Source organism: Nicotiana sylvestris, chromosome 2, assembly GCF_000393655.2.
Source record: "Nicotiana sylvestris chromosome 2, ASM39365v2, whole genome shotgun sequence".
Classification (NCBI taxonomy): domain Eukaryota; kingdom Viridiplantae; phylum Streptophyta; class Magnoliopsida; order Solanales; family Solanaceae; genus Nicotiana; species Nicotiana sylvestris.
Window position 1 is genome coordinate 168,577,822 of NC_091058.1, and position 10,716 is coordinate 168,588,537.

General features: G+C 36.5%; 1 long non-coding RNA gene across 1 annotated transcript; it reads left to right on the top strand.

The window, feature by feature from the left end:
- The first annotated feature begins 2,437 nt into the window (after positions 1–2,437).
- On the top strand, positions 2,438–3,845 carry LOC138886425 (uncharacterized). The gene is made up of 2 exons (XR_011405153.1): positions 2,438–2,875; positions 3,618–3,845. It is a non-coding gene; the product is annotated as an uncharacterized lncRNA (long non-coding RNA).
- The last annotated feature ends 6,871 nt before the right edge of the window (positions 3,846–10,716 follow it).

A 10,716-nucleotide genomic window follows, 5' to 3' on the forward strand; every position in this document is an offset into this window, starting at 1 on the left:
CTTCCCCGTAATGTCGAGCACAATTTGGGGCATATATGGCATTGACGAAGGCACGAATCCATCTCTGATCTCATTCGATAAGACAAACAAAGTGTCTAAAAAAAGAGTTAAAAAGGTTGCCTAAGCAAGACCTGCTTTATGAGAAAAGTTGATGAGCACTACGGACACAAACTGATATTGGGGTAAGACAACTGAGTTTGATTTTATAGAAAAATGCATTGCCTTAGAGACAAGGGTAGCGGTACCATGGACATCTGGGTATAAAACAGTTGGGGGCAATATTGTGAAGCCAAGGTTTCTAGAAAATGATACAGAGCGGCATAACATCTCGGTACCACGCTGACAGAATTGGTTCTTCGACAGCAGTGGTCGTGAATCAAGCTACTCAGGGCATCAAGGCCACAAACCAACCACCACTTTAAAAACTCACAAGTTTTTCTTTGTTTAAAGCAGGAACAAAGGAGTGCAGAATGTCGGTCCTAAGTGAAGGAATGTCACCAAACGTAAGATCCTTAAAATCTCCATTTTTCTTTTATTTTCAGCATGCATCACTATTGTTCACACCTCCTATTTTTGAAGCTTAACTCAGGTAGAACTGTTTCACCTAGGGGGATCCAGCTCATAGTTTCCAGGTAGAAGTACTCTTCACTCAGGGTGTTTTCTGAAGCTTAACTCAGGTAGAACCGTTTCGCCTAGGGGGATCCAACTCATAGTTTTCGGGTAGAAGTACTCTACACTCAGGGTGTTTTACATAGCTTAACCCAGGTAGAACCATTTCTCCTATAGGGATTCAGCTCATAGTTTCCGGGTAGAAGTACTCTTCGCTCAGGGTGTTTTTTGAAACTTAACTCAGGTAGAACTGTTTCGCCTAGGGGGATCCAGCTCATAGTTTCCGGGTAGAAGTATTCTTCACTCAGGGTGTTTTACGTAGCTTAACCCAGGTAGAACCATTTCTCCTATGGGTATTCAGCTCATAGTTTCCGGGTAGAAGTACTCCTCGCTCAGGGTGTTTTACGTAGCTTAACCCAGGTAGAACCGTTTTGCCTAAGGGGATCTAGTTCGTAGTTCCGGGTAGAAGTAATCTTCGCTCAGGTTGTTTAAATACAGTTTAACTCAGATCTAACCGTTTCTCCTAGAGGGATTCAACACTTTATCGATAATACATGGTGCTAACACCCGATTCTATTTCCTTCCAGTAAGAGAGGGTACCAGCCTATGATTACATTTCCTTTCAGTTGCACAAGGTACCGATCCCTGGTTAAACTATCCTTTGTTACCAAATTTTATCTCTTTCAGCTAGTTTATACTACTGTTTCTATCTGCCTTTTCAATAAATTAGATAATTTACAGATATCTCTAATAACTCACTGAATTTTCCTAGTGCCAGAATGGGGCAGAAAAGTTTTGTTCATTTTTGCTTGTCTTTGATGGCTTTGCAGGCTCTGCCGTATAGCACAAGTGACAATTAAAGCTTACAGTTTCAGTTTCTCATCAGAAGAAAGAAATCCTTCGATCACAAGATAGTCAGAGTTTAGCTTTGATAATGTGTCAGCAGCCCAGCTTCTCAAGATTCATCTTCTCAAATTCTAATCCAGAAAGCAAGCCATCGAGATTGAGTCATAATCTTTTCTTCAAAATAATTAAGATCCAATCTAAGGTCAACACAAGCGAGCAGGTCAAGAATCAAGATTTGACTCTAGAAGACACGTGGATATGAATTTTTGTACTCTTAGTTTGCAGACAAATGTAGCGCTCTTCTCTTTTTCTTTTGATGTAAGAAGCAGTAACAGTAAGAGTAACAACAACAGCAGCAACAACAGCAGTCTTAACTCTAGTGTCTGGTAGTCCCACCTACCAAATTTTCCCAGAACTACACTGACCTGATTCCTTTATAGCCAAGGATATGTAGGCAACCTCAGAAGCAAGGTTCGGTCACCACCTTTTTCAAAATGCTTCCACTAGAGTGAATGTGAGCAAAAAATTATCCATTGCATTTATTTGTCTTTGTACGAAAACTCTTCATGTTCTCGAGCAAAGAGGAGCAGCTGTAAATGCCTAATTTTCGCCTTATATATATATATATATATATATATATATATATATATATGCATGTGTGTGTGTGTTTGTTCTTATTTGTGTATGTATATGTTTTAAGAGTTGAGTAATTGTTTAATAAATGGGGTGGGGTTTGGGCTAGTGTAATTTAATTAAAATTGTGCCAAAATTGGCCCAAAATTTGAGCCCAAAGAACCCAAACCCGGTCCAAAAGGGGGCTGCCAAGAAGAGCTTAAAACGACGTAGTTTTCTCTTGAAACTACGTTGTTTTGGTTAAGTGACAAGATTCAATCTCATCCACCCATCTTGATTTAATCCAACGGTCCTAGTTTGATCTTCATCCTAGGTATTTAAAGCCTAAAATCCCCAAAAAATTTCCCCATTTCCCCCTTATTTCCTCTCTCTTCTTTCCCTCTCCTTCTTCTCTCTTCTCTCTCTCTTCACTCTCTCTACGCCGCCCCAGCTCCGCCTACCGCCGCCTGCCGGCGGACCACCTCCAAACACCTCCAAATTCACACCACGTAATCTCCACAACTTCCTCTTTCCATATCTCCAAACCAAATCTTAAAAAAATCCCTCAAACTCCTTGAATCTTAGATCTAGGAAACTTTCCCGTCACTTTTTTGCCCAAATTCTTGAAGCTTCAACCACTACCACCCCAAAATACCTACATCAATGGATAGAGCTCCTCAAGACCTAGCTATTGATGTCAATTCTACCCCAAAAATCCGGCGACCAAAATCCGGCTTAATTCCGGCGACCTCCCGGAACACCCTCTTTGGCATACCACCATTTTTTCGGCCTTTTGATGTGTAAAATGGTAAAATACTATTCTTTTTCATGGCTGATTTTTTTTTATATTTAATTTTCAGATTTTATTTTTGTCTATTATTAATTATTTTAGCATTAGTTTTTGAAGTTTGAAATGTTAAATTTTCTGTTTTTGCACTTGTTGAAGTAGTAAAATGGTTTTGTATTGATAAAAGTGAGGTAATAAAAAATACTTAAGAGTATATGATACTTATTTGGTTGTTTGTTTACTGCTTCAAGACTCTTTGAGTACAACACTCAAAAGTCAAATTGTTTGGTAAGAAAATGTAGACCTTTGGACATTATTTGAATAAAGTCTATCTTTGAATAGTGGAGAGCAGATTTTGTTTGAAATACTTGACAAGATTTCAACTAGAAAGTCTTGCTTTTTGAATTTAAGAGAAGATTTTGTAGAAAAATCCGTCAAAAAAAATTGATTTTTAATTTTTTGAAATAGCTGGTTGTTTTGATATATAGAGGGGACTCCATCACACTTCCAAGGGGGCATTTTTTTTATAATTACTTTGTCACAAAAACAAAAAAAAAATCAGCAGTTAAACACATGAAAAGTAAGCTGAAATGGTGAGCTTTGGGAGTGAATCTTAGAGTGCAAACTTTTAAAAAAATATAAGTCCTCTTTAGAGTTCATTTCTGGGTTCCCTCTCTAAGTTTTCGGGTTGTTTTAACACGGATTTGCTGCTGTTTTTATGCTGCTTTAGTTGTTGAACTACTGTTTATTCCTTTTCTACCAGGTAATCCTTTAAGACTCGTAATGTCCGTATTTTCAGCAATAGGAACAACTTGAACATGCTGCACCATTTAAATGTGTTTGATATGATGAATAGTTTGACAACAAAAGAGCTTGTATGTTATTGTTATGTATCAAGCATGTGATAATGTGAATATAGTCCTTCATAATACTTGAATATTGAGTTGTAAGTTTTTGAATGTGATATGTAAGTCGTTTATGGATTTTTTAAGCATGTTTTCAAGCTATTATATCCAAGTAACAATGCTAAGTATGCCATGAATGACTTTAGGTGTATAACACATAGCATGAGTTCGTTTTAGTTGCTGAAATTTCACTACCAACATATGCTTCTAGGAATGCTGTGATAATATCTTTGTGAATCTGACCATTTTGCCGGATTTGCAAAAATGGCTATTTTTGTAAAGTGGGCGTTTATACAATTGTGACTATGTAGTTAATGGTCATGAACTCAAACTAAGTAAAGAGCTAAGATTGTATCAACTTTGGGCCTTATTGAATCAAAGATAAAAATTGGCCCATTTACCTTTAAACAACAAAATTACCCCTTTTCTTATATATAGCATTGGGCCAATTGAAATTCATTTCTTGGCCCATTTTAATAATAAATTCCAGCAGCCCAAATGCTCTATACAAGCTGGCCCATTTTTTTTAATAAGAAGTTGACTCATTTCTTTTAAAATAGATAAAGTTGGTCCAACATTTATTTGCATAATTTTTCCCAACTATAAAGCTCGAAAAAATAATAATATCAGATTTTTCTACTATTTTAATTAACTAGTTTCCCTTTAATTAATTTAAACGTTAGGCAAATAGTAGGTGCACTTTAACTTCACGGACTCACTTGTGTAGCGTGACGCTTAACTTTTAATAAGTTAATTCATCAATTTCATGTCATATTCAATAGTTTTAATTAATTTATAAATCTTATGTCATAATCACGGATTCGCTTGCGTAGCGTGGTAGTGACATTTAATAAATTTTCTGAAAAAAGAGGGTTAATGTTTCCTCCAACACAATTGCAACAATTTTTCAAAAGTAAATAACGTGCTAACAATCGTCTGTCATGACTGCGGATTTGCTTGCGTACCGCCGTTATGACTAAATAATAAATTTCATCGATCACGTATTCGCTTGCGTAGTATGGTTATGACATCTTATTATTCAAAAATATTCTTTAATTTTTTATAATAATCAAGAGATAAAAGAGGATAAGTAAAACATGAAAATAATATAAATCACAGTTTGTCCAAAATTAATTCAAGCCAAGTTTAAGTCAATAAAGCGACCGTGCTAGAACCACGGGACTCGGGGAATGCCTTATACCTTCTCCCCGGTCAACAAAATTTCATACCCGAACTTTGTTTTCACGGACCGATTAAAATAGAGTCAAACCTTCCTTTGACTAGGGATCCAAATAAATAGTGACTTGGAACACCGAAAAAATCAATTCTAAGTGGCGACTCTGAACAATAAAATAATCCTTATTCAAATTTTATCACTTTAATTAGAAAAACTCTTTGGCCCATACACATATTATTATTATTTTGAGGGGTAGAAAAGGAGGTGTGACAGCTCTTAGGAATGTTTTGAAATTTTTTCCATGGGTGGTTTCCTTCACAATATGTATGGAGATTAATAGTAGAATTATCTACACCTAAATTCCCATAATTCCAAGATGTCATGTTTCTCAAATCAATAACTATAAAAAAAATAAAAAATACAAAAAACAAAACAAAAAAAAAAACAAAATAAAAGTTCAAACTCGAAACCTAGCAATATATAGAGTTACAACTATACCGTTAGTTCCCCGGCAACAGCGCCAAAATTTGATCACGCCCAACTCTAGTCCTAAAAAGGATAAGCGGTCGCTGCAAATATAATCCGGTCTAAAAGTCCGGAGTCGAATCCCACAGAGAACTAGGACTTAGTTATATCTGTTTAATATCACTAAAAAGACAAGTTTGAACAATTTTCTAAATTATAAAGATTGATATTTATATTTCTAACTAATTAACTAGCAAATACTAGAAAATGGTAAAACTATCAACTAACAAGATAAAGGGTTGGAGACTAAATTAAGGAGGTCTAGAGTTATGATTTTCCCAATTGTCAGAATCTTTCTAGCTATGTTCCCTACAATTTTTCCAATGTAGTCTCTACTAATCGTGGGCACTTTAGGTGTCGTAATTCTCTCTCGAGCAACTATAACAATTTACTAGACATATTCTCTCGAACTACGCTAGTTGGCTTTATCTAACCGCTCATTATGACCACGTCAAGGCTTTGTTATTTCTAAACCTACCTTTAAACCCGCTGTATTGATTTCTCACATATGTTAGGAGTAATGTTGTTCAACAATCACCTAAATATGTATCCTTTCTCAAGCAACACATAATAAATAGGCACAGTCAATCGATGGTTATTCAATCAACAATAATAAATACGTAGTTGAACAAGTAGAGAAATCCAACGGCTCAATTATATAAAAACATAACAAGAATTTATCCTACAAAAGGTTCTATCAAAACCCTAGATAACAATTTAGCTATTCATAATAGTATGTAAAACTACAATACTAAAAATCATAACCAACAATAAAAAATAGGAAGAGGAAGGAAAAAATCGTTGAAGAATTCCCCGCCTTGCCCCTATTGTGTTCTTGACTACTTAGGTCGAATCCTCGGTCTCCTTAGCCACCTTAGGTCTAATTTTTATGTCAAAAGCGTGTCCCTCCCTTAAAAATACCATTTTTCCATGTATATATACCAAGTAGGGTCGGGCCCAAACAATTATACCTTCTCCTACGCGAAAAAGGACAATATTTCACGTCTGGACTGCCGCGGCCGCGGTCAACCGCGGTATATGGCAGGTATACTGCCTCAGCCCGCCTCAGCTCCGCGATTGCGGTTTCGACCGCGCTTTTCACCCTATTTCGTTTGGAATTTGAAAACACGTAAAACATGAAAGTTGTATCACTTTGAGTTAGCTTTCCAACCATATATTGTGAAGCCCAAATGGAGTTCTAAGAAAAAGGTTATGTGAATTTTACTAGACAGTACACAATATGCCTACTCGAGTCTTCGTTTTGTTGCTTTATCATCCGTTGATCCCCGAATATGATCCCGGCTTAATTCCTTGGGCTTTTACTCAGACTTCGAAGCTCCAAATTACTTTAATTCATTCCATAACATCTATATAGCTCGGAATCACTCCTACAAGGCATAAAACACACCGTTAGTGCAAAACACTAGCGATTAAAGCGCAAACTCAACTAAAGTGCTGTAAATTAGAGTGTAATAATCGACTAAAATACCCAATTATAGCCTATCATCAGTTGACTATTTCAATTTAGCTAAAGACTGAACCTTTTTTATCTGTGGGTAGTTTCTAAAGCTTGTTTTGAATTATTTTAACATATTTGGCTAGATTCAATTAGTTCGGAGTCTTGTTCTTAAAAAAAAAAGTCGTGGTTGATTGTTGATTGTTGATTGTGTTCCATAAAGAGGGCGTATTGGCTAGCTTTATTGAAGGATCCTTTTCTAATAAAATGATATTGTTTGCTAAATGAGGTGATGATGTATATGTGAGGTGATGAGTTTATATGCATATGGCGGCGTTATCCATACTCAGGGTATATTTTATGATTTATTGTGCCTTGTTTGACTATTTGACCTTCTTGCCTCATATTTTATTTGATTTCTATAATAGTATGAATACAATTTTCAATGCTTGAAACCATGATTCAAGCTATTACAACTTGATTAAATATGACAGACTCTTTGTAAAAATATTGATGTGCTAAATTCGGTTATCACTATACCTAATCACAGATACATGGCTATGACTATTGTTCTGAGGTACTTGGGTTCCATACTTATGTTGAAGAGCATGTTTCAGCTTTGTCGAAATACTTTAACAATAGGGTTTTTGAAGTTTATTGAATTGTTAATTGGTACAAGAGCTGTGATTAATGTTCATTTGGTGTATTTGCTTAACCACTCTTCTTGATGTTATTCATGCTTCCTACCCTGCTTGTTGTTGACATACATGTGCTTGGTAAGGAAGAGTGTAAAGCACGAAGGGTGATACAGTACCATTGCATATATATTATCATGTGAGAAAGAGTGTAAAGCACAAAGGATGATGCCATGCCATTTCATATATATTATTATGCACGAAGAATAATGTCGTGCCATTATCTTATATTATCATGTGAGGAAAAGAGTAAAAGAAGGAAGGGTGATGTCGTGCAATTGGTTTTATATTATAATGTGAGGATGAGAGCTCATGGCACAAATGATGTTTCCGTGCAGGCGAGGACAAGAGACATGCATAATATTATGTTGTCTTTCTATACATTTATGCCTTTATCTTGAGTGGTCATTGCTGCATCTATGCCTTCTATGCTGCTTGTTGTTGTCAAGTCTTTACCTTCTACCTTATTTGTTATTGTTCTATCTGTTTATCTTGTCAAAATCATAATTTCTTTCTTGTTTGTTATATTTACATCTATGCATTCGCTCATTTGTTGTTGTTTTTTCTAAACCTTCTACATTGTTTGTTAATGAGATTTATGTTCTCATACCTTATTTTCCATCGTTATTCATGTGCCTCCTACCTTGTCTGTTACCGTTATCTATAGGCTTCTGCTTTATTGGTACTGTTATCTGTATACCTTCTACTTCTTTCTTACTGTTATCCTCCTACCTAGTTGGTACTGTTATACATATGCTTGGCGAGGATAAGATAAATGCACGAAGGATGTTACCATGCCATTTGATTTGACATACATGCACACGTTTGGTGAGGATGAGGTAAACGCAGAAGGGTGTTTCCATGCTATTTGATTTGTTTGAACACATTCCTCATCTTATGAGTATTCGTAAGTTTACTGTGTTGTTTTGGTGGTTATCACTTTAACCTTATTACTTCATCTATTATAAAAGGATTGGTTGTGATATTGAGGAAAATGACTGTGATTCCAATTAGTTAATCATTTACTACTTCTCATATTTGTTCTCGTAATTTAGTTATTATTTCTAGTATTGTTTCTATTGCCTACTTAATTGTACATGTTTTATTAGTGAGTATTTTTGGACTTAAAACCTCGTCACTACTTCCCCGGGGTTAGTCAAGATTCTTACTGAGTACATGGGGTCGGTTGTACTCATACTACACTTCTGCACCTCTCGTGCAGATATTGACATTGGTACAAGCAGAGTCCTCAGGGGTACTTAGCGGATACTGGACGGTGATTCAAGGTAGAGCTGCATCACGTTCATAGGCCTTAGAGTCACTTTTTTTGTTTATGTCATGTTGTTTCTATTTTCTTGACAGTGTTATCTATTCTTTCAAAATAGTGTATGTAGAAAATCATAGAACCTTATACTTGTGACACCATATCTTGGGATGGATTGCGTAGTTGTAGGTTTTAGACCTATCCTGTTTACTTTTGAAATGCTTTTATTTTCTTGTTATCATGTTGTTAGTCGTAATTTAACATTTCTTCTGTATTTTCATTAGTTGTGTTGGCTTACCTAGCAAGTGGTGTTAGATGCCATCATGGCCCGTGGTTGGGATTTTTTTTCGTAACAAGTTGGTATCAGAGCACTAGGTTGCATAGGTCTTACGAGTCATGAGAAAACTTAGTAGAATCTTACAGATCGGTATGGAGATGTCTGTACTTATCTTCGAGAGGCTACATTGCATATAGGAAGTTTCCCACGATACTTATCTTCGAGAGGCAACGGGGAATATAAAAAACTTTTCATCTTTCTTTCCTCATCGTGCAAACCAGGTTTTCAGTGTATCCTCGATTTCTCCTACTCACTCGTATGTGATGTTGCGCACACGATATGAGCTATGAAGTGACTGCTTGTGACATTGTGGATGGACTATGAGGGCTACAGATACTTGATCATTACCTCGATATATCATATAGTTTTAAGAAGCGGGCATGCCCGTAGATGTTTTGGGTGTTCATTTAAGTAATGAAGTTGATTCTTATATAGTTGACTAGTATGGACCCAAGAGGATTAATTAGTTGCCTAGTTGTTGTGACCATGGTAAGGTAATGAAAAATGTTGATTCGAGGTTGTGTGTTCCGTATGAGGCTTCTATTCAATGATATATATATATTTAGGGGCACTTGAGGAAGTAGGCTTGAATGGCGTGAAGATAAGTATCCATTCAGCAGATGATCAGAGTGTGTTTTGACTTGTGCGATGCGAGCTTAAGAGGAGATTCAGCTAGATAGTCGCGTGAGGTCATGGCGAGTTTAGAAGGAAGGGGTATTGTGGGCTTACGAGATGAGGTGTTTGTGGCTCCAAGCCATGTGGGGGAGTCTACCATCAACGATCGGGTCATTTGGGCAGGTGTGACTGTGGTTCCTAGACCTGGATGCATTGTGGATTTGACTTGGATTGAGAAGGGGTTGTCGAGAATGATTTGTGCAAGGAACTCACTGGACGTATTGATATGATCCTGGATAGTCCAAACAAAACGGAGAATATTAAGAATGACCATAAAATATCTAGTGGACGGTTGACCCCCTCCAAGTCCAAGAACGTCCAAGGGATGCATGCTAAGGAGCTGTACGATCTTCCACAAGTGACTAGATGATGTTTGGAGAATCAATTTATGCATTCATGCAAAGAATACCATTTTTGGAGTCTTGAGAATTGAAGAATCAAAACCCCAAGATAAATCGTGTGACACGATTTCACCATCCGTTGGTAATAGTTCAAGTGAGGATGAAGAAAATAAGCTTCTGGAATTCGACACGGTTCAACTGTATGTTGCGGTTGAGGTACGACTTGGCCTGGCAAGTTCTTTGTGGAAAATTAACTTTGAAAGTTTTTCTATTTTACCCATTGGATATTTATAATAGCCTAGGGTTATTTTATTAGCCACTTAGCATAATTTGATATAAGATAACTCTTGACAGAGATTTGGAACCTCTTGGTTCGAGTTCGACTTTGGATTACCTGTTTACAAGACTTGCGCTCTTGAGGGTAATCTTCTTCTCCTTTCTCTATATCTAGGGTTTTTAATTTGTCATTCTTGGAGGCGATCAGATG